The sequence below is a fragment of the Macaca thibetana genome, chromosome 3, assembly GCF_024542745.1.
Source record: "Macaca thibetana thibetana isolate TM-01 chromosome 3, ASM2454274v1, whole genome shotgun sequence".
NCBI classification, from domain to species: domain Eukaryota; kingdom Metazoa; phylum Chordata; class Mammalia; order Primates; family Cercopithecidae; genus Macaca; species Macaca thibetana.
In genome coordinates this window covers 24147555-24171891 of record NC_065580.1, presented here as the reverse complement: position 1 = coordinate 24171891, position 24337 = coordinate 24147555, and the positions used below count along the sequence as shown (strand labels likewise).

The 24337-nt window shown below is 38.1% G+C and overlaps 1 protein-coding gene across 8 annotated transcripts in view; it reads left to right on the top strand.

Annotated features, from left to right (window-relative positions):
• Nucleotides 1-24337, top strand: part of CALD1 (caldesmon 1) — a 238412-nt gene that overhangs the window by 82927 nt on the left and 131148 nt on the right. For all 8 annotated transcript variants that reach the window (XM_050782387.1, XM_050782384.1, XM_050782383.1 and 5 more), the window contains exon 2: nt 23179-23266. The gene's annotated coding sequence lies outside the window, so the exon portion shown is untranslated. The remainder of the gene's footprint in view (nt 1-23178; nt 23267-24337) is intronic.

The following is a 24337-nucleotide window of genomic DNA, read 5'->3' as shown; positions in this document are numbered from 1 at the left end:
GGCCAAGCTGGTCTCCAATTCCTGACCTCGTGATTTGCCCAGCTCAGCCTCCCAAAGTGCTAGGATTACAGGCGTGAGCCACTGCGCCCGGCCAAGAGTCAACAACATTTTAATAAAAGAGATAGATGTTTATAGAGAGAGCTAGTTGAACCTCTCTCTCTTTATTTCTATCTATGATTTCCTTTTTTTCTTTCAAAGGTTTAACAATTAATTCTTTAAAATATTGGTTCAATTGTGGCACACTGACCTCTCTTGTTGGCCAGAAACTTATAGGGGGAAGTCTCAATAAAATTATTCAGTCTAAAATCACAAACAGCTGACAACTTTGTGGCACATCGTCCAATTCTTGGAGACAGTGCCAACCCTTGGACAGGTCTATATTATCTTGGGCACAAGACTGCTTGCTAAGTTAAAGTTACATATTGAAGAGAAATCAGATATTTTTATTTCTAGAATTTTCTGTTTGATGAGGTACTGTTGGCTATCTTTTATTTATCTTTTATTTGGGCCAATGCCTAGGCCCAAAAGAGGTGTTTGGTGAATGATAATGGGTAAATGGGATGAAGGGAAACTTTCTAGAATTTCTAGAATCATATCTTGTCTGAACAAGATATGAATTGATCAGTTCACTTGTCAAACAAGAAAGATATTTGTGTCTATCCACAAATTTTATGCTTCAGCTGAATTCAGAATATAGTGATTTTTCATAAGAAACGACAAAATTTAATAAGTTATGCATTTGTTAAAAAATACTAACTTGTCTAGCATAATCCTGAAATGTCAAACATATTCTATAATTGTTTTATGGGTGAATGCTAACACTCACTGTAAATGAGGCATTGATACTTCCGTGTATAAAAATATTTTAAATTTCTAAAATTTCTTGTCTTACCATCTCCTTTTCAAACTTCCTCCCCAAATCTTCAAACAACTTTTTCTACTTCATTTGAAGAGAATTAGGTATGGTTTTCATTCATTGCATTTTTCTATTATATTTCTATACTCTACGTTCTATTTGGTGATATAGTTAGTTGCTTCTATCTCCCTGGCTAAATCATGTGTTCTTTGAAAGCAGAAACTATGCTTTAATTTATCCCTGCCTCTCCACTGTAACTGGTTTAGGACTTTACATGTAGAAGCTCAGTACTCAAGTCAATAATGTGGAATTGCCTTAAGATGAATTGGTGAATAGGTCTGCAGAAAAATGATTTCTCTGTGGGTCACCCTGCCCACCCCAACTGTACCTTCACATGTCTCCTTAAAATGCAAAATTACTGGAAGCTTGGGAAAGATGTATGCTTCTATATGTACTTATGTATCATCTCAAAAAGAAAATTTCTGTAATTTTTATCTAAAAGATGCCTATGAGAACAAAGCCAAACAAGTAGCTAAGGCCCTAAGCACTCAATGGGAAGAATAAAATACCTCGATATTTACATGGTTCATTTTGACTGTACCCACAGGGCAGCGAACATCTGCATGAAAAGTAAAAAATTCAGCTTGTTAGATGACTGGTTGTGAAGAGCCAAACATTGGGTATCATGTCATCCACATGTCTGGTTGATTGAATATGAATTGCCCCCTTTTTATCCAGATGGCTTCAGCAATAGATAAAGCATGGAGACTTTTCCACATTTTACATGGTGCTTGGTGTTGTAGAATTCAGCCTTTGTGTGTTCTTTTTCCCCTGTCTTGCTATTGCCTGGATCTCATTAGGAACCATTAGTGATGTAATACTAAACCTATGGAATCTTAAACACGCTTTTAAAATCCTGTGGAATAAAGATGTCTCCTACCAAACCAAAAATGCAGTGGGAATAGACAAAGTTACATTTCTTTAAGAAAAAATGACTCATTTCATAGTTCCCAAACTGTTTTGACTGAAGCTTCTCAAAATAAACTTTCTGGAATATAGAGCCTTTGATGTCTGACTTTGAAAAAAATATCATTTCTCAAAGATACAATTCAGTCCTTTTGGGGTGTTCATGTATTTTTGCAGATTAACTTTTATTTCAACAAGTGAATGACACAATATTAAATAGTCATCTGACAAAGAAAGAAAAGTATGCTTGAAGTGGTCTTAACTCCTACACAAACCAAATATAAAGAACATGCCGTATGATTTTTTAAATTGCCACAAAAATAGAATTTTCAGAACATTACCAGAAGGGGGATTTGGTCCATTAAGAATAACAAAACAGTTTAGATGTCATGAAAGTAGAAGATTAGGAGTGCCGTTAAGCTTACTAATGAGATTTTTGATTCATATGCTATTTCCTAGGCTAGGCAACATTTTTAATTTTTCACAGTCTTGAACCTTAATCCTTGAAGGGTAATTCAAGTTTCAGAACTTACATACTGCAATTTGTTTGGGGTGGCAATTTGCCATTCATTTGCCTCTGGGTTCTTTTGTTCTCTTTCAGCTGGGGGACTCAAAAGTGGTCATTTATTAAGTCCAGGTATACACATGACCACTGAAACAACTGGATTTCAATCAAATCTTCTAAAAAATCCAAACAACCATTTTTGTGCAGTTGATCAGATTGATTTAAGACATCAATTGCTCTATTCAAATAACAGTGAATGAAATAATTGTGTAACTGGACAATCCTTCTTCTTCTTTTCTTCTTCTCCTTCTCCTTCTCCTTCTCCTTCTTCTTCTCCTTCTCCTTCTCCTTCTCCTTCTTCTTCTCCTTCTCTTTCTTCTTCCTCTTCCTCTTCCTCTTCTGTTTCTCTTTGGAGTGGTGGAAGGATTGGTTAACATCTGCATTCTAGCTTCAACTCTTCACCTCTATCTGATGCTTGAAAAGTTTCTCTTAACCTTTCAAGCCTCATTTTTCTTGTCTATAAATGGAGAGAACAAACGCTCACCTTGTGCTATGTTTGGGATGTTAAATAGATGCTGTGGCATTTGATACACGATTGGCCTACAATAAATGTAATTTTTTCCCAATTTCCCCTCAATTGTACATATGGAGTTTTCTGCCTTTATTCATTTTCCACTGTGATGATAACTTCTCAACAGAGGGTTAAAAGAATATTTGACACTCGTTATATTACACTGTTAAAAAATATGAGAACTAGAGATACACCTCACTTGGTCAGATCTGAGCTCCAGGGCCTGACGTCTCCGATGATAGCAAGAAAAGACTGTTGTTGGAATTTGTGTTATTCTCTGAGGCTTTAAAAATACTACCTTTCCTTCAGAGCCTTTTAAATATCTATTATGCAGTAACATCTCTACACTACTCTTGAACCTATGCACATTTTTAGCCTGGTACCAGTATTGAAAGTAATATATTCCAAGTGTTTAATACTTATAATGCAAAGAGGTTTTTCTGTTATTCGACCTAAAATGATCACTTCAAAGCTTTAAGATTTAGATAAAGTGGGGAGAAAGGGGGATAGAAAAAGGAGCATGAGAAAAGGGGTAAAGTAATTAACATTTATAAGATGATGGCCAAGTTTATTAGAAAATAGATGGGGTCATACATTTCGGTAGACCTGAACTTCACTTCCAGCTCTGTCTCATTCTAGGGCATAGAGTTGTTAAAAGAATGTAATGTACCCGCATTAAAATAAATTTGCTTTGTTAACTATAAATTTAAGTTTGGATTTCCTCTTTCCAAGCATGTATTTTTAAAAGTGATTAGGGTAATTTAAGGTCTTTAAATTGCTATGAAATATCTGAGCATTAAAGGGGGGTGAGAAAAATTAGCATTTTAAAATTCTCTATATAAGGATAATTTTATAGTCTAACTTTTGGATTTATAGATATCTTATGTATATTCTCCTAGAAAAAAACGTGAAGATTTCCCTTTTGGTGAAGTCATTTAGAGTTCATTGTTGGTTGGTATAATCTACAAAATTATATTCAATTATGCAATTAATTTAAAATATTGCATCACATTATAACCCAAGGTCATTTTATATATTTACAATAAAAAATTGTTTTGACCCTTCCTATAGATTAACCTTCCAAATGATTTATTGATCATTAATAGCTCAATTTTTAGACCCAGGGGTCAGAGTTCAGGGCATGGCAACTGAGAACAGATCCCTGTACAGACTGACCAGAGGAGCCTCGGGTATGCCGGGGAGAAATACATGCACGTTTCTCAATGTCTCAGGCTATCTTTTCCTTCAGTTTCACAAACACCATCTTAATTCAGGTTTCAAGAATCTCCAAACTTACCTACACACTCTAGTTTAGCCCTTTCAAGTATCATTCCATCCTATAAACTGATTTTAAATCTTCCCAAACTACTGTTTATATAAAAAAAATCTTAGTCTCAAAAATCTTCCCAAAGTACTATTTACTTTAAAAATTTTAAATTAAAGAGAGGTGAACAAAACTAGCATGTTAAAATTCTCTGTATAAGGATAATTTTATTACTCTATTGTCTGCTCCAAAGAATAAAGTACAAAACTGATATTCAAGGACCTGGTCAATATTCCTGCTTTCTCCCACCCTCCCAGGCAGGCTTTTGAATGTACTCTCCCACGACCACAGCTGCCCATGACCACAACTGATGTATTTCTGTTCTGCTGATGTTGCTCCTTCCTCATGTTTGAAATATTCTCACACCTCCTTTCTAGTTATCCAAATCTTAACTCTTTAAGTGCCAATCATCTTTCTGAAGCATCTCCTAAGTACTCCAAACCACCTAATCAACACACACCCAAGCTTTTCTAGTCTATTCTTCAACATTTTACAGTTTAGAAGATCCAACCTGCAGAGTTTGTGACTTGCCAGAGGTCACAAAGGAAGTTAGTAGTGTCACCATGACTTAAAATTGAGGTCTTTTACCACCAATACTGTTGCCTGGATTCCCTAAACTAATCAGGATAACAGGCATTTTACTGATAATATTGGTTTTGTATTGTTGGTTCATTGTTCCTAAGTATGAAACCTGCATATGCCCAAATTGTTCCTGGATTATTCTTTCATTTCAGATCCAAATAAAATAATTGGGGCCTCCATCTCAATATTTCAGAGACTCCCCAAGAAAGAGATAAGGTGGAGGGATGCTTTATATTTTTGTCACCTCCTGCTCCAAATTCCGGTCACACATTTACAGCCTCAGTCCAACCTCTACCGGCTTAAGTCTGAGCATGGAAAAGTTCTTTTTTTCTTCATTCCCACAAAGCTGCTGCATTTAACAGAGTTTGATGAATGGTTTATGGTGATAGAAGGGCATTAAAGTGCAGCCCACACTGGATCACAGCTCAAAATTAAATATTTTAATTTGAGAAAAAAAATTAGCTCTTTAGCTCTTTGCCTTAATTCTCTCCCATGTGATTTTGGGGTGGACAGGACCATTCAACTCTTACAACCGCAAAGCAAGGTCAGGATATTTACGTAAACAAAATATAATAGTTATCTACCCTGGGCTTATGCCTTTAGTAACTCTAAGAAGCAACAGAAGTTTTGACATTAGTTTTTCTTTAACTTGGCCCAGGTTGAAATCTTAGGCAGATCTCCCTATCTCAATGGATCAGGACAATGGCAGGAGTCAATGGGTATTCATTTGCTACATTCTTAGTTGGGAAAATGAATCCAGCACTATTTTCCAGAATGTAGTGAGATCAGGAAGAGAGTAAAAGCAGAAAATGGGCATTTTTTTTTTTGCCATTTGCTGAGCTTTTTCTCCATACCAGGTTCTATACTGTTATACACATTACCCCATTTCATTCTCACAACAACCATGCGAGGTAGGCATTCTCCACTTTTCAGTGGAGCAAATAAACAATTTGCCAAAGTCATCCATCAAGAAAGTGGCACAATCCAGAATTCAAACCCAGATCTGCCTGGCTTTAAAAGCCTTTCAGGACTTGGCCAGATGACAACGGCAATGACCCAGGCACAGGAAACAGTGAGGACCATATTAGATCACATGATATTCCAAATTTATCAGAGTGCTGGGAGTCAGAATAAATAGAAATGTCAGTCAAAGGTGTTATTTGGGGAAGGCGATGGAAGGTCCATGATGGACTGAGGTTCAGATAGAGGAGATGACTTTCCTTTCATTCATTCTTCTGTTTAAAGCTACCGGATTTAACACAAACTCTGAGGACCTTCTACAGAATCTGAATTGGGCATCCCCAGGTCACTTAGTTTTTATAACCCAACAAGGGCAACATATTTAATAGACTATCACCAAAAGCCTTTCCGAGAAGCTTGTATTTATTAATCTTGCCTGAGACTGGGCAAAGGGGGCAGGTATCTGGTTTTTGTTACTGCATAGAAATACAACTTTGGTTTCGTTGATGTGAACGGATAAGCACTGCATGTGAACTGAAATCACACTATGTCTAAACAGAGGACTCTGTGGCACTTTTCTTACTAAAAAGTTGTTAAGTTTGGCAATCCTCACTCTGTTCCAGTCAAACATTTTCTTAACCATATTAGGTTATATGGAAATAAGCCAATGTCGTGGCTGGTGTATGAGTAGGTCTTCTGCACCGAGGCAGTTTTCTTGAGAGCATTTTCTCGCTGGTTTAAAAGGAATAGAGACAAATGTGGCTCAGAGTATATTTTTAAATATGGCTGGAAAGAAAAATAAAAATTCACTGATCCAAAAAGAATTCAGAATTGCAGCTAGACCAAAGTCAGATTTTTAAGCTAGAAGACTTGGAGAGATTTGGGTATTTGCTTGCTTCTTATTTTTAAAAAGCCCAGCCAACCTTAACACAGATATAAGGGAGGAAATCAGAACAAAATTGCATCATCTGTTCCATAATTGTCCAATGTTGTTCTCGTTGCTTAATCTCGTGGGTTAGAAAACCAGCATTTGAGCTCTGGATTCACTACATTCTGAGTAATCCTAGACACTGGGCTTAATTTCATTGTTTGTCAAATGGGGGATGATATACTACCTCTATCATAGGATTCTTAGGAAAATCCAATGAGATAATGCATGATTCAACTATTACCAAAAAAGCGTATTATGAGCCTTCTGTCTTTCAAACTACAACAGTTGGAGAAAAGTAGCAGCAGAAAAAATAGCTTTTAGGTCTGCCCCTGGTTGCTCTGATACAGTTATCTGCTTTTCATTTAGATGTATCATATTCTGCTTTGACAGCTAATAATTATTCATTCATATATCTATTCCTTTATTCAGAATATTGAGCACTTAGCAAGTGCCAAGCTCTTAATTCTCATCGTTGCAAATAGATGATAAATCAATAAAGCTCCCCCCATCTTATCGTTAGACACTCTTTTGAAATATTTTTATTTCAAGATACATGTCGGCCATTCATTCATTCCATGTATATTTATTGAGTGACTACTAAATGGCAGGCAACTGCAAAGTGCTGAGGAATCATTAGTAAACACAATAGATACATCCTCATGGAGATTTCAGTCTAGTAGAAAAGATAGATATTAAATACATAAGTACTCAAACATAAATATCATCGTGAATTGTGATTGTACATGAAGACAAAGAGCAGAGACTTATAACAGAGAATGACATGGAAGTAAAATCTTAAAAATCTATATGTCTAATGCAACAAATTTTAATTTACAATACCTTGGCAATAAATGGATAGGATATTTGAAAACGTTATCATCTAATTGTACTGTAACACAAAAACTGGTGTTTTCAGGGTGTCGCAATTATTTAATACTATTCCAATTTTGACTTTGTGGGTTTAAGAAAGGCTAAGAATTATCCAAGTAAGAAGTATGCCTTTGTCATTAGCTAATGGTGAGGGGCTCATTTCTGGTCTCTGTGGCCAGTAAGCTCTAGATCCATGCAAGAAATTGAAAGCAAGCTTGTGTGACTGGATCACAAGAGAGAGGCACAAGAGGAAGCTAGAGAGGCAGACTGGGCTAGATCATACATGACATTGTAGGCCATGGGAAGAGTTGGATCTGTATTCTAGATGCACTATAAAGCTACTCAAATGTTTTAAGCAGGGTAGTGACATGATTAGATTTATGTTTTTAAAAAGGTAATTGTTTGCAGATGGCTGGAAGATTAGAACAGAAAGACCAGTTGGGAGGCTCTTGGACGGGTCCAGATGAAATGATGGTGGCTTGGATTTGAGTGACAGCAACAATAATGAAGATAAATGGACCATTTTCGGCAAATATCCTGAAGGGAGAATCACCTGGATTTAGTAATTTACTGTAGAGGGAGTAATGGTAGATGAAGAAGGAGGAAGTGTAGGAAATAATTCCCAAGTCCAGAGCTTAAGCAACCAGGTAAATATTGGTGTCATTTGCTAAGATGGGAAAAACTTGGGAAACATGGACTGTGTTCAGTTCTATCCTGTTTGCTGAGGAAAAAAAAAAAAAAAAAAAACGGGGGGGAGTAGCGGTGGAACTTTTTGTGAGTTATAGAGAGGAAACAAAATTATAAAGCTTAACACCCGTCTTCAGAATGCTTGCACCCTAAGCATTAAATCCACTGTTGATATTTCCTTAACAGACTTTCTCAAACCACCAGAGGCTCTACTATGATGTGGGTTATCTCACTCCTAGAATTTATTCTCTCTTCACCCTTCCTCTGTGTGTGTCTACATATAATGCAATTGATTTTAATAATTTAATTTGCTACACCTTTGGATTATTTCATTTATCAAGGCATCAGTCGATCTTAAAAACTAGATCTTTAATTTCTTTAATTTTTTAAGTTCAGGGGTACATGTGCAGGATGTGCAGGTTTGTTACACAGGTAAATGTGTGTCATGCGGGTTTGTTATACAGATTATTTCATCACCCAGGTATTAAGCCTAGTACCCATTAGTTGTTTCTCCTAATCCTTTCTCCCCTCCCACCCTCAACCCTCCAACAGGCCCCAGGGTGTGTTGTTCCCCTCTATGTGTCCATGTGTTCTCATCATTTAGCTCCCACTTATAAGTGAGAACAAGCAGTCTTTAGTTTTCTGTTCCTGCATTAGTTTGCTAAGGATAATGGCCACCAACTCTATCCATGTCCCTGCGAAGGATATGATCTCAAACCAGATCTTTAAAGGCAATTTTTTTTTTTGGTGCTTCTATAATATTGGCAGTGAATAATGACAATAGAAGTCTCTACCGTTTTGTCTTCCTGTTATTTGCTGTAACTCAACTACAAATATTCCAGCTTCTCCAGTGGTGTATGTGGAAACAAGGAGAATTCACAGAAAGAAAGTGTGATCAATTTGATTCCCCTGAGAGCCGTTGGTAGAGTACTAAGCTCCACATTACTTAGTAATGCAAAAACAAAGTGATATTTAGTGATCAAGATTTATGTACAAGAATGTCCATCACAGCACTACTTATAATAGCCCAAACTTGAAATACTCTCAATGTCCAGTGATAAGGGAATGATTACATATAACTGTACAGTTATCAATCATGTTTTTAAAATTGTGTAAAAAATATGTATAATATGATAAGTGAAAAAAATTGAGTGCATAACATCACATTTGTTTTTAAAATAAATCTTATGTTTGTTGAAAAAAAAAGACTGGAAGGAAATATATTGAAACTTTAAAGTAATCTCATGGTGGGAAGGATGAAAAAGAGACTTTATAATTATTTTCTGCATAATTTCTTTCTTTCTTTTTTTTTTGAGACGGAGTCTCGCTCTGTTGCCCGGGCTGGAGTGCAGTGGCATGATCTCGGCTCACTGCAACCTCCGCCTCCTAGGTTCAAGCAATTCTCTGCCTCAGCCTCCTGAGTAGCTGGGATTACAGGTGCCCATCACCAAGCCTGGCTAATTTTTTTGTATTTTTAGTAGAAACAGGGGTTTCACCATCTTGGCCAGGCTGGTCTTGAACTTCTGACCTTGTGATTCACTTGCCTTGGCCTCCCAAAGTGTTGCGATTGCAGGCATGAGCCACCGCACCTGGCTTCTGCATAATTTCTGTATTTTCTATAATAAAATGCATATTTGCATACTTTCTATAATAAAATGTATATCTATATAGCACTCAGAGATGGCATAACTTCTACAGATTTGATGATTTTTGTTAGTGGAAGAGATCTGAGTTATCTGCGAGTTACCGGTGGCGAATCCGTAGGGGTCCACAGCAACTTCAGTCCTTGCCTCCTCAGAAGAAAGAATTCAACTGAGGGGCATGTAAAGCAGAAAGAGAGAGAGAGGCAAGTTTCAGAGCAAGAGTGGAAGTTTATTTTAAAAAGCTTTAGAACAGGAAAGAAAGGTGTGCTTGGAAGAGATTCAAGCAGGCACGTGAGTGTTAAAGAGAGAAGGTCAAGTGTCCTGTTTAACCGTGATCCCAGGACTTTTATAAGCTCTCCTTTTCCCCATGATCTTCCTTAGGGTGGACATGCGCAGAGCCCTTCTTACTCTTGAGAAATGCGCACATGCAGTGTTTTTAGGGAGTTAGACACATGCCCATCTGAGGTTTTCTTCCTTCTTCCAGTAGAGAGTACCCAGGAGATCTTACTTCGTCATTTTTGTCTCCTAATATGCATTTCCAGGAAGCTATTTCTCTCTGGGGTCTGCATTCAGTTAACACTTTAAATATTAACAGGTATGGACCATCAGGAGATTGTCTCTTTCTGGCTGCTGTGAATTATCACTTTTAGAGAGGCAAAGGGATAATTGCCAAACATCACCTGACGTTTCTAGTGGGTGGTGGGAGAGCCCTCTCCTGCTCCCCGCTCATAACTGACTACATGTAACAATTTGGGACCTTTTTCAGTAGAATGAAATAGAAATAAAAGCAGTCCTGAAAACCAGCAATGAATCATTGTGAAGTCCTGCCTGAGATACTCTGGGGTATAAAGTGGTGCGAAAATGTGATTGCTCATTCATGGATCTTATGATCAAGTTCCCACACTCCTGGATTTCTCTTGTTTGGATTCAAACAGCCTAAGAACATAATAAGGGCAGTTTTGATTTTCATGTCTGAGGTTTTTCTTTTAAGCCACATCAGGAAATGAAGGAACACAGACAGAGAGTGGTAGAAATACACTCGCAAAACAATCTAAGTATCTGTGCAGCCTCAATATCATTTAAATTCTGGCTAAGTTTACGGTTTTTCCTTTTTTTGTTTCCTCCTTCGCTCTTCTAGTGTATTCCACATAATGTAGTTATAGCTCTGCTCAAGGTTCTGGAATGGCGTTTGTATGTAAGCTTAGTTATTTTAAGTCATTCACAGTTATTTGTTTTTTAACCCTTTAAAAGTAATTTGTCACAATCACCTCTTTATGTGCGAGATATATAAGAATTATTGTCTTGTCTCTGGACAGTATGTTTTAGAACTTTTCCTTATGAAGCTGTAAGACATGTTTTATACTTAAGCTTATCAGCTCTATTTAGCCTATAATTGTGTCTGCATAATGCCAGAATTGTCATTTCAACAGAGACCGAGAGCTCCCCAACAGTTATTTGGTGGCAACTGACAAAAATTTTTATTGAATTAATTTATCTTTTTCACTTAATTCAATCCACTTAGCTATAAATGTTGAACCCAGTGAAACTTCTGGTTTTTAGGGGATTTTCTTGGCATATGAATGGAAGCATTGCTATGTTTAAAAATACTATCCTTTGGAGATAAACATTATGGGATGTTCAATATGAAATATTTTATCAATGTGGAAATGGGTTTCATTAACCCATCTGTATCTGCACGTCATCCTTCATCTGGTTAAAATTCCACATTGTAAAAAAGATAGCAGCTTGGGTTGAATTTTGTGGCCATATGAGACTGAAGTTTGATACTGTCCACATTACCATCAACCAGCTAATGTATTACCAATAAAAACATCAGTACTATTCTTCAGTGAGATTCTCATTGTCCACCTTGTATAAGTTTTCAGCGTAGCCCTGGGAAGAAGGGCACTGGAGAATGATGTTTTCATCAAGATTTAGAAGTGAAAGAGATTGAGCTTCTGGAGACCTCATTTATTCACTTAACCCACATTTATTGAGAAACTGCTATGTGCTCAGAGCTATGCTAGATACTGGGGATACAGAAATGAATATGACATAAGTAATTTAATATTTATTTGCCCACTAGAGTGTTAGACCTCTGAGGGCAGTGATCTTGTCTGTCTCCATCTCTGCTGTCTCCTTAGCAACTCCCATTTAATAACTGGAAATAGAATCCCAAGGTGGGCCTAACTTTTTGTCTCATGAGATACGAATAGTAGAAGAGAAAATCTCAAACATTTCCCCCATATGAGGAATGATATTCACAGAAAAAAACCCACTTAGAGGAAGACAAATAGGCCTTTTTCTTTCACTGGAGAAAGATGCCTAGAATCCAATTGAATGAGTTTATATGGATAGCTTTGAATCCTTCCTAATATTTTAAAAAGTAAATCACGTGAAACCTCACATTTCTGATGTCACATCGGAGTAGCAACAATACTGCGATCAGAACCCCACACAGAAAGCCGCTGTGGTGGGTCACCATACCTGACGGAAGATCTATTTTGATGTTCAAATGCTTTGAGATGAGTACGGTTGCTTGAAGTATTTATCGCTTGTTATACCTTCTCTGCTGTGTGATTACTGCAAAGACAGGCCAGATTGCAAGGGCCACAAAGGATCAGTTCTTGAGATAATTATTTGAAAACTGTTTAGCCCATGATAGCATTTAGAAATCAAGCAGTAGACTGGGTGCCATGGCTCACGCCTATAATCCCAGCACTATGGGAGGCCGAGACGGGTGGATCACGAGGTCAGGAGATCAAGACCATCCTGGCTAACATGGTGAAACCCCAGCTCTACTAAAAATACAAACAGTTAGCTGGGCGAGGTGGCGGGTGCCTGTAGTCCCAGCTACTCAGGAGGCTGAGGCAGGAGAATGGTGTGAACCCGGGAGGCGGAGCTTGCAGTGAGCCGAGATGGCGCCACTGCACTCCAGCCTGGGCGATAGAGCGAGACTCCGTCCCCCCAAAAAAAAAAAAAAAAAATCAAGCAATAGATTCTTCCGATGTCTAAAAGCAGATGTAGTGATTGATTTGTCCTAAAATAAAAAATAACCAGCTCCTGCTTCATGAACTCGGTTGTTAACTAATCAAACACAGGCAGAATGCTGTTCTACAGAAAGAACAGATTTGGGGACTCAGCTCCTCCCATAACTAGCTAAGAAGCCTTGGGTAAACCATTTAACCTCTCTAGGCCTTTCTAGGTCTTATTTATAAAATGTTGCCGATAATACTTGTCTTACTGACCTCCAGGGTTGCCATGAAAATCATTTAAGAATAGGGATATGAAAGCCCTGTTTACTGTAAAAGTGCCATGTATTTGTATTCTTAACCCATTTGTGATGTCACTAGGCACTTGGAAATCAGCCCACAAATGGCTGATCTGATTGATGATAGAAGCATAATTGCCCTGTGACCAACCCACTTCATCCCTACCAAACATTCCAGACATTTCAGTGCAGGAATAAGGTCTATGGGAAAAAGTCAAAAGGAGACTAATCAGAGGAATTCCACTGGCCCTTCCCAGGGCCCTGTGCACAAAATGGTCCCCTGTGCATTGTTATTTTGCTGTGTTTGCCGATGTCCACAACTTCCTAGACATTAGCAGATGGATATCTGGGTGATGATGAACAGACAGAGTGAGTGTGATATTTTACCAGTTTTCTAGTGCAAAGGCCTGTGTATCTAATCTATGGGCTTGCAGCCTTCACTAGTTACTCTTTCAGTTGAATGTGCAAAGAGATAAAGTACTGCCTGCCTTTCTTTAAAATGCTGAGGAATGACATCTAGTGAATTTTTTCAAGGCTACAGATACTGATGGTTTTGCTTTTGGTTGCAACGGTAGACAAGGTGATTCTAGATCCTGACCTGAGCCCTGTGTCCTGCTGCTGCCCAGATTCTCTTTGTCAGCGTTTCATGCTTGCCACTGACTGAGCTCAAGGCTCTGGATTAGGTCTTACCACACAGCTCTGTGGCAGAGAGGAGAGGTGGGCAATGCCAGTTGGTTAGAACGTGGGAAAGAGGAACAGGATATTTCCACTTAGGGTGTTATTTTGCTTTGTTTTTTGCTTACCTTAAGCAATTGGCCATAAAGGAAATATATGGCCCTGTCCTTAGGTAGTTAAATTTCAATCAGTAGTTAAAACTAACATTAGAAAAAGTTTTAAGCATACTTTAAATAAACAAGAACATATTAGAAATAGGAACATGAAATGTATTTATTACATCAATAAAGTGTGCCTAAATTTTTCAGAGTTGACTTAACTGCATAATAGATAATCTGATCACTTTGATGACGTGCAGCCTGAACTAGAAAGTATTGACTTCAGACACTCCTTCTTTGTGAATATCAAAAATTTCTAAGTACAACCTTTATTGATGAGATTGTCAAAAATTGAGTCTAATAGAATTAAAGAGGTTCAATTTTGTCAAACTGGAAATTATTAAATTTATCCTATATGCTGGAGGCTGTGCTAAATTCTACAGATAACAGATAAATGAGGCTGGGCGAGGTGGCTCACACCTGTAATCCCAGAAATTTGGGAGTCCGAGTCGGGCGGATCACCTGAGTTAGGAGTTCGAGACCAGCCTGGCCAACATGGTGAAACCCCGTCTCTACTAAAAATACAAAAATTAGCTAGGTGTGGTGGTGGGCGCCTGTAATCCCAGCTACTCAGGAAGGTGAAGCAGGAGAATCACTTGAACCTGGGAGGCAGAGGTTGAATCGGTGAGCTGAGATCATGCCACTGCACTCCGGCCTGGTGACAGAGTGAGACTTCATCTCAAAAAAATAGAAGATAAATGATATGACTCTTACCCTTGCACAGGTGTCCATACTGTTTCCTCAGCTTTGCCTCCTCAACCATGAGGGTTCTAATCTTCATAGTTGCTTCTCTTCAATAAGTTCTATTTATTTAGGAAGCCACACACAGGCACATAGGCAGAAGAAGAGAACTGGAAGACTGCATCCATTGGAAAATTTAATATACATAAAAATTTAGTGCACCATTTCTTATCACTTGCTGAAACCTAGGTGACTTCACATCACGCCTCACAAACAACAGTCAGTGCTTGTTGATAATGATGACAGTGGTAGTTGCAGTGGTGATGATTACGATGATGAAGACAAGAGAAACAACTGCCACTGCCTTTCCACAAACTTTGGACTTTTTATTATCTACACTAGGTCTTTCGTGATGACTGGTAGTTATACCCAGTTTAAACTTCAGGTACACCATGACTCTGTGAAGAGAAAGATACATTTTTCTCAGTGTCTCTTATGCCTGTAGCCACGGGAAACTTATCAAACACTGACGTCAGCTACTTTCCCATGAGAAGTTCAGAAATATCATAAGACCACAAATGACTTTCTCTTTCCTATTTGCTTCAGACAAGTACAGAACTCTTCATGAAGCTTAAAAAATAAACATCTGACCTTCATGGATACATTCTCAATGCTTCTCCAATCAGAAATCATCTTGCCTGTAAAAATCCACCCTCATTCTTCTATTAACAATGGAAAGATCTCAGATGATGCAAATAGCATCGCAGACTACTCTTCATTAAATGATTGTCCAAGAGAAAGGAGAAAAGGCACCTGTGATTAGGCACCATTTTAAGATATCAAAGCCCATCTTTTGCACTATTATAGAACAGGATAAGATCTGGTGTTTTTTTTTTTTTTTTTTTCCCCATAGTTTTACAAAATTGGCTCCTCTGAGAACATACATCTAAGCTATATCCTTTGCACTCCATAAAATTTTAAGAAGAACTCGGCAAAATTTCCCTGGGTAGCTTCCTAGTCTTGGGACCTGATGGTATAGAAATAAGCTAAGAATTGAGTCATTCTACTTTCTAGATGCAGGATAACAAAGAAGAAGGCAGAGAAAGGAACTGATAATATTCATGAAGGGTCAACAATACGCTAGGTTCAATACTAGGCACTTTATATGTTATCTCAATCATCACTCAACAACAGACTTTTTTCTTTCGTTCTTTTCTTTTTTCTAAGACTGAGTCTCGCTCTGTCTCCCAAGCTGGAGTGCAATGGTGCGATCTTGGCTCACTGCAACCTCTGTCTCCCGGGTTCACACGATTCTCCTGCTCAGCCTCCCGAGTAGATGGGATTACAGGAGCACACCACCACACCGGCTAATTTTTTTTTTTTTTTTTTTTTTTTTTTTTGTATTTTTAGTAGAGACAGGGTTTCACTGTGTTGGCCAGACTGGTCTCAAACTCCTGACCTTGTGATCTGCCCGCCTTGGCCTCCCAAAGTGCTAGGATTATAGGCGTGAGCCAATGCACCCGGCCAATAACAGACTTTTATGAAGCATATGATATATGCCAGAGAACATGCTAAATGCTTGGTATGGAGTGATTGATAAGACCATGCCCTTACCATTGGGAAGCCCATACTCATGCAATGCTACCATAGAGGCATTAACCAAGTACAATGGAAGAAGGAAAAAATCCTTCAAGGTAGTTATTACTATCCTCATTTTAAAATTGAAGTAGCTGATACCTGTTAGGTATCTTTTTAAAAGAGTTTCTCTTAGGTTATTAAGTGTAGAGTTCTATGTGACCCTATAGTCAGTCTTACAACTCCATGCTGTTTTAATGGGAAAGATCTATTTTCAATCCAACTGAATGATTTAAAGCTTTGTCTGCAATCCAATAAATCTGTTTGCTACAGAATGCCACAAGAATTCTGACTTTCACTGAATAATTGACTTTTTCTTTAATTATAAGAACAATTTCCTTAATTTCCCACTTTAGCCTGTTTGGTAGCTAAATTCCTAACATATTATCATATTAATACATCTCGTCCCTCTTATCTACTCATTTATACAAATATCTGTATACATTTCCATATGCATAAGTCCTTAATAACACAGAAAACATATCCCGTAAAAATCAAGAGAGTCTCATACAGACATAAACCTATACACTAAAATACAAGCATACTGTAAATGAATTTGTTCAAGATACATAGGCAAAATCTGAAATGGAAACATACAATTTTAAGAAATAAAGAGGCAACATTGTTCAAGGGCTTGATGCACAAAAGAGCTACAAGAAATAATTTGGGGAAGGTGGGTGGTTAAAAGTGAGGAGGAGAAACAGTGGATACTAAGCAAGGGGTTGGATGGATGGTGAAATTTCATGGCATTCTTAAGATGATAAGTAGTCCCTGTATTTGGATTGCCTTGGTATGGGCCACTTGCAAAAACATTCAATATTTCCCTTCTAAGATATGGTAAGCCAAAAAATATATATGGAAAGTTCACTAAGTCATTGGTAAATAATCCAGTGTTGACTTTTAATTTAGAAATAACTGACCAAATTGATCCCAGCCTTCCCAACTACAATTCTCCCCCTGCAGAGTACCTTGATTTGTATTATCTTATTGTTTTCTCTCATTGTTTGTCTTTCTTTTTACTATTTTATTTTCTTACTGGTACAATATATGACCAGAGATAGTGAACCTTCATGATTTTATATATTTTGAGCTCATAAATTCCCTTGAGTTGTCATCTTTCCAGACTAAAGCTTCATCTTTTTCTATTCACATGTTCTAAAAATAATCTTTTTAATGATGTGTGACATATAGAGAAGTGCACAATTTATAATTGTACAGAATGATGCACTTTCACAGAATGAACGCAACTGAGTAGTCAGCATCCAGATCACAAAACAGAATACTACTTGCACTCAAAAGCCCCCCAAATGTTCCTTCAGAGTCATGCCTTCCCCCACCCAGCCACTACCTCATGATAACCATTATTCTGATTTCTAACATGAAATATTAATTTTGTCTGGGCTTTGGTTTTTATATTAATGAAATCATACAGTAATTTTTTGTTGTGTTGTTTACATTATGATTCTGAGATTGATTGCCTGAGCAACACTTAGATCATTCTAATTGCTATATAGGGTTTCATTGTTTACCTCCCACGATTTATCCATTTTGCTGTTGATAGACATTGAGGTTATTTCCATTTCGTGGCTATTACTAATAGTACTGCTATGAACGTTCAAGTTCATGTCTTCTGGTGAATATATGCATGGATTTTTGTTGTATATACGCCTATGAGTAAGATCTCTGGGTCACAGGGTATACAAATATTCAGCTTTAGCACGTGCTGCCAAATCTTTTTCCCAAGTGATTTTGCCAATTTATATTCCCACAGCAGTGCATGAGCATTTCAGTTGCTTACTAACATTTTGATTTATGTCTTTTAAATTTTAGCTATTCTAGTGGCATGTAGCTTTAGTTCATCATAAGTTTCAATTTGAATTTTTCTAATGATTAATGAGATTCAGCACTTTTTCATATGCTTGTTGACCTTTTTGTCTTTTTGTTTTTGTTTTTGTTTTGAGACAAGGTCTCTCTCTGTCCCCAGGCTGGAGTGCACTGTCACGATCATGGCATACTGTGGCTTTGACCTCCCTGGCTCAAGAGATCCTCCCACCTCAGCTTCCCAGGTAGCTGAGACTACAGGCATGCACCACCACACCTGGCTAATTTATTTTTTAGTTGTTGGCAATTTTAAATATCTTCTTTTGTGAAATGCCTGTTGAAATCATTACTTATTTCTCTACTAGATCATCCATCTTTTTCTTTTTGATGTGTGGAAATTGTTTATATATTCCGGATACAAGTTCTTTGTCATCCATATTGCTAATATTATTTTCTCAATCTATGGCTTTCATTGTCACTCTTTTTATGGTTTTTAGTTTTAATGCAACACAAGTTTTTTATTTTTATGTCCTGTTTACAAAATATTTGCCTATCCCAAAATCATGGAGATTTTTTTTTTTTTTCTGAAAGTCCAAATGTGTAAGTTTTCACATTTAGATCTACAATCAATCTGAAAGAATTTGAGGGAATGATGCTAAATAGAGGTCAAGTTTTGATTTTCCTTTTTCCATATAGATATTCATTTAGGTGTGGGATGATGTTACTTTCCTACAGATAGGGATTGTCTTACCTTCTGGTTGTTTCAATGGAGTTGGGAAAGTTCTCTTCAGTGAAACGGGGCTGAGCTGACCTACAACTCCTCTTCCATTTTGCATGACTCCTTCAACCTCTGGTTTGCTCCCTCTCCGTGGCTGAATTCTCCAAAGGTCCTAACTAAGGTTGTATCCAAGACCGTTTATCACAGTGTAATCTGCATACAGTAAAATTTACTCTTTTCAGTGTACAGTTCTGCAAGTTTTGACAAGTGCATATAGTTAAATAACAATCACCATGAATAAGATATAGCACAGCTCTGTCACCCCAGAATGGTCCTTCCCTCTTGCACTTAAAGTTGTTTTCTACTCAGCTCCACAAGACTGCTAAGACTCTGCTCTGCTTCTCAGAAATGTTCTACTTAGTTTCTCTCTTGTATCTTCTCGTCCTTTGTATCTTAAGTACACCAAATTCCTTGAGGGGGAAATCACTGAATGTGAGATTACTTTTCCAGGCCTTCCTTCTCTCTAAGATGTTGGCCCCTCAAATCCTGGTTACCACAGCAGTTCTGGGATGCCTCCAAATTAATTTTGGTTTTGTGGAATATTATCCAGAGTTTCTAGTTGTTCTCAACGAAAGCACTGGACTGCCACAAGGTATTCCATTTAGGCAGATACCTACATCGGTCTAGCTACATTCCACAAACTCATCAACGATCTCCTCCAAAACATTTAAAGAAAAATGTTGTATAGAACTCAAAAAGGTAAAAGAAAATGTCAATGTTGGCAGCTATGGCTGCTCCATGTATCCAGTCATGGAAGGAGCTTTGGAATAAAACAAACCTGGGTTTTAATTCTAACTTGGTCATTTATTAACCATGTGACAATGAATCTTACTTCCAAGTGGGGATAATAAAAAAACAACCAGTTTCACAGTTTTCTCGTGAAGATTAAATGAAAGAACAGACATCAAGTACCTTGCAAATAGTAGGCATTCAATAAATTATAGATATTATTATGTAATATATTATCATTTCTCTTAGAGTTATAAAATGCAGTCATCTCTTAGAAATAATAGAGAAGGAGTAGGGGTAGGTGGACTTGAAAAGTAATACTCTTCTCTGAGCACCCTGTTAGATGCTGAAAAGGGGAAACTTGGTTGAACTTGTTTTATTCAAAATGATATCAAGGTCATTCACATACACAATAAATTTTTTTTTCATGGAAAGATGGTAGAAATAAATCAGCCGAATCGAAGTACTGTTGCAAATCTATTCCAAATGCTTCATGTTACAGATGAAGGAATTGAGTGGTTAAATGACTTTTTCAAGGGCAATTCACTTGTTAGTATTTATTTAAATGACCCAAATTCCCTAAGATCATATATTTCTTTTCTTCTAACATACTCCTCGCTCCCATGTTTAACTATAAATGCAAAGCAGAGACAATTAATAATGTTTCATTATTACTGACTCATTCTGACTAAAACCTATCGATCTATTTTTAAATATTTTATTTTAATTTCCATCCCCACAAATTATGTGACTTCCTGCCAACTATGATTGAAATAGCTACTTGCCATTCCTTTCTCATTTTAAGGATTATGTCCTGTAGCTTTTCATTTTTCTGTCTGTTATTAAGAAATGATCTGCCTTATCCTGTAATGTATGAAAGGAGCTCGTGCAAGCCTGTAGAACACAGCTCTCTTGAAGTCTACCAAGCAAAAAAGGGAGTGGGGAACCTCCATCCCTCTGGGCACTGGATAAAAAGGTGACCATGTGCTTCTTTGGCACTTTCATCTCTGGGCAGGGACAGATCCTCATGCTTTCCAGCAAGGGCAGCCCTGTGGGGATCGTTTTTTGGTAAGACCCTCTGTCCAGCACATCTTTCAGCATTGTGTACTCTACGAACAGACATATGAGCCTGAATCTCACATGGACTGAGTAACTTGGAAGAGTTTCATGATCCCAGAGCACACAGCCATCTCGTAAAAGCCTCACATCAGGCTTCTCAAGGGCTCTGCCTGGAACATGCTTCCCTCAGATCTTTACATTGGGGGCTTCTTCCTAGAAATGTGTTTTTAGCCTAGATGTCTCCTGTTCAGAGAGACTGTCCCTCACCAACCAACCTCCAGGGACCCTCAGTGGACCTCTTTACATCCTGCTGTTTTTTATTTGCTCACCATCAGAAATGTGTGTTGTCTGAACTCCAGCAGAATATAAGCTCCATGGAAGCAGAGCCCTTGTACATCACTGTGTGCTGGGTCCTGGAGCAGAGGACTCACTCAGTGAACAAACAAATGTGCTCCTGTATCCACCAGATACACCCAGCACGGTGGGTCAGGCCCTCGCTTTGAATACTGGCCTCACCACTAGCGGGGTGAATTCGGGCAAATGACTTCAGCCAAGGAACTTCTCAGTGCTTATCCTAAGATAAGAATATGTATTTTACAAGGTTGTTACAGTAATCAAATGAAATAATGTGTGCAATGTGTTTAGCACAAGACCTATCACTGAAAAATACTTAACAAACAATAGTTGTTATTATTATTTCCATAATGAAAGCAAATCATATTATGAAAAAGTCACTGAGGAATTGTTTTATAAAAACGGTAATGTTGAAATCAGAGACCCTAATTCAACCATGTAAGATAAAATTTTAAATTAATGAAAATCTGGGTCTTCTTGTTAGTTATTTACAATTATTGATTTTTGTAAAGGATCCCTAATTTAACCTTTGCAATGATTCTCTGTTGAAATAAGTTATCATAACATCCTCCCCTCTTCCCCCACCACCAGCCTCTTAGTATCCATTTGGAAAATGCCATCTTTTTTTGGTTTGTTTTTGTTTTTTCGTTTTGTTTTGTTTTTGAGACGGAGTCTCACTCTGTCGCCCAGGGTGGAGTGCAGTGGCGCAACCTCAGCTCATTGCAAGCTCCGCCTCCCGGGTTCATGCCATTCTCCCGCCTCAGCCCCGAGTAGCTGGGACTACAGGCGCCCGCCACCTCGCCCGGCTACTTTTTTGGATTTTTAGTAGAGATGGGGTTTCACCATTCACAGGATGGTCTCGATCTCCTGACCTTGTGATCCACCCCCCTCAGCCTCCCAAAGTGCTGGGATTATAGGCGTGAGCCACCGTGCCCGGCCTGCCATCTTTCTGAGAATACTTGCAATAGAGATTTTAAATTAGGATACTAACCGTCTCCTGTAAATATGTGCTAGCAATGTTTTTAGAAATGTTTAACTAGAAAGGTGCTAGTTACAGTTGTTCATGCTACTAAATGACTTTTCCTGAGGGTTCTAAGAAAATCACTATACTTAGAGGACTAGAAATCTGATCAAGAGGGAAGAAATTACTTCTTTCTTTTTATTATACCTTGGTTCTCCCATAGTAAATGTTTTCATATAAAACTCATTTCTCCCCACGCCTGAGGAGATGGTTAAATCAAAGGAGCAATAACTAGTCCCTGGCTGTTTGCCACTGGCTGCAATGGGGACTCGGGGAGGAAGACAGGCTCATTTGCCTAACAGGGCCCAGCTCCCTTCCCGTCTTCCTTCATCTTGGGCCTTTTCCTTCCTTACTACCTCCGGTCTAGACTCAGCTTTCCCTGCAGAGACCTTTGGCAACTGCTTCTGAGCCAGGGCAGCCAGCATCTGTGTGTCGGGCACTGCTTTAAGCTATGGCTTAAAGGGCTCAAGTGAGGAATGGTTCACCCGGGCATCTATTTGAAGTTGCAAGGTAACTGATGGGAGAGAAAGATCTTAAAACAGGGAGTGAGATGCTTTCGCAACTCTGGCCCTTAGACCCTAAATCTGAAAATAGAAAGGAAAGAGATTATCTGAAGGCAAACTCTACTGTTAGTGATTCTGCCATTCATTTTATGTTTTCTCTTGAAAGCCTTTCTGTCTTTGTCTCACTAACAAGATAGTTTGTGGACATACACAGACACTATAGACCAAAAAGTTTTCCACTTATAACATTTTCTTCCTTCACTTTCCCTTTATTCATTCTCAAATTTTAAAATAAAAATACTGAGGGGATTGGGAGCAGCAAAAAAGAAACTTGGCAATTAGATACTGCCCCCGGGTTTGTCTTAACTATACCTCTTTCTCCAGAATAATTTATTCAGAATAATTCTGAGATGGACTCTGCAATAATTGTATTTTCCTTAAAATGCAAATGCACAATAGCTATTTCTACCGCTGCCTTATTTCTTCCTTTAGATTCTAACAACAGTACTTGAGGAAGAAATGATATTTGAAAATATATAGTCTGTATTAACTAAAATTCATTCAACTTAATTATGTTTCGATCCTCCTTTTATTCCAGGTATCATTGGAACATTTCAAGATCATCAAATCAAATTCCACAGGGATTGGTGATCTACCAGAAGGCTCAGACATCTGATTGCTGACCTGTGAGTAAAGTTTATGTTTTATTAATACTTTGGGCTCTGCTCTTAGGAATTACCCAGTCTCTGTGCCTGGTATTCTAACTTCTTACATCTAAAGATGCACTGTGAGAGACCAGTTTTTCTGCTACGGCCCTCCTACTTTACTTACCAGTTAATTAATCAGTTAGAATCTATCAAGTTTTGAAGGATCTATCAAGTCTTGTATCCTGTTTTGTAATCTGATTTTTTTTTTTTGCTTTATTGTTAAATGTTTCCTGCAATATAATTAATATCTTTCACAAAACCGTCCTGATAAATCATGAAGTCTTCACTTCTTGTGAAAATGCTAGTGATTTGAATCAATAAAGACAACATGAGTCAGCCTTCCAAGATGAATAAGCTCACCTTTGTGCAAACACTGGTGATCTCAGGAGCACTAAGTACCCCTCACTTTCAACAAATCTCTCACCTGGGAAGAAAACTTCTACCAGAACAAGGACCACCTAGGGAGGTGAAAGAGGGGATTTCCACTTTAGAGGATGGAGAAACCAAAGGACACTTCACTCATTCACAGTTTTGCTGAGCTTGGCTCCAGTAGGTAGGAAAGTTCTTCAGGAGTTCAGCACACCACTCAGGCAATTGTTGTTTCAAGATTCTATCTGTTGCCCCCCTGCAAGTTTTCTCAGGCTGCCATAGTGAAAATCCACAGACTGGGTGGCTTAAACAACAGAGATTTCTTTTCTCACCATTCTGGAGGCTGGAAGTCTGAGATCAAGGTGCTGGCGTGGTGGATTTCTCGAGGCCCTCCTTGCAGATGGCCACCTTCTCCCTGTGTCTTCACATGGTAGTCTCTCCAGGCACACACCTGTCTGGTGTCTTTCTCTCTGTGCCCAAATTTCCTCTTCTTGTAAAAACACCAGTCATATTGGATTAGGCCCACCCTAAAGACCTCATTTTAACTTAATCGCTCTTTGAAGAACTTATCTCCAAATGCAGTTACATTCTGAGGTCCTGAAAGTTAGGATTTCAACGTATGAATTTGGGGGAAATACTATTCAGTCCATAATGCTGCTGCCATCATTTTCTCTCTCTAAT